Source organism: Echiichthys vipera (assembly GCF_963691815.1).
Source record: "Echiichthys vipera genome assembly, chromosome: 6".
Taxonomy (NCBI): Eukaryota; Metazoa; Chordata; class Actinopteri; order Perciformes; family Trachinidae; genus Echiichthys; species Echiichthys vipera.
Genome location: NC_139831.1, coordinates 26,325,229 through 26,325,575, shown reverse-complemented (window position 1 = coordinate 26,325,575; position 347 = coordinate 26,325,229).

The following is a 347-nucleotide window of genomic DNA, read 5'->3' as shown; positions in this document are numbered from 1 at the left end:
AACCGCCCATGATTACTAGCAGTAATCAGCAGTTTGCTGCGACGTTCGCCTGTGCACGCTAATTGTCAAAAACGTATTGACAGGGGACAAGGAGCAGGGGGAGGGTGGCGGTGGCACCTCCACTAGGTGTGAATGGCTCTAATGAGCATTTCAATGTCACAATGGCCAGGCCTGTACTGATACAAACACCCATTTGATGACAGTTCAAAAGTAAAATCACCTGTCATTGGACAGCAAATCTTTTTGCCCCTCTCATTTTTATAAAAAATAATAATATTAATATTATAAGAATATTTATATTAATAATAATAATAATTATAATAATAATAAGGATAGTACAATTAATG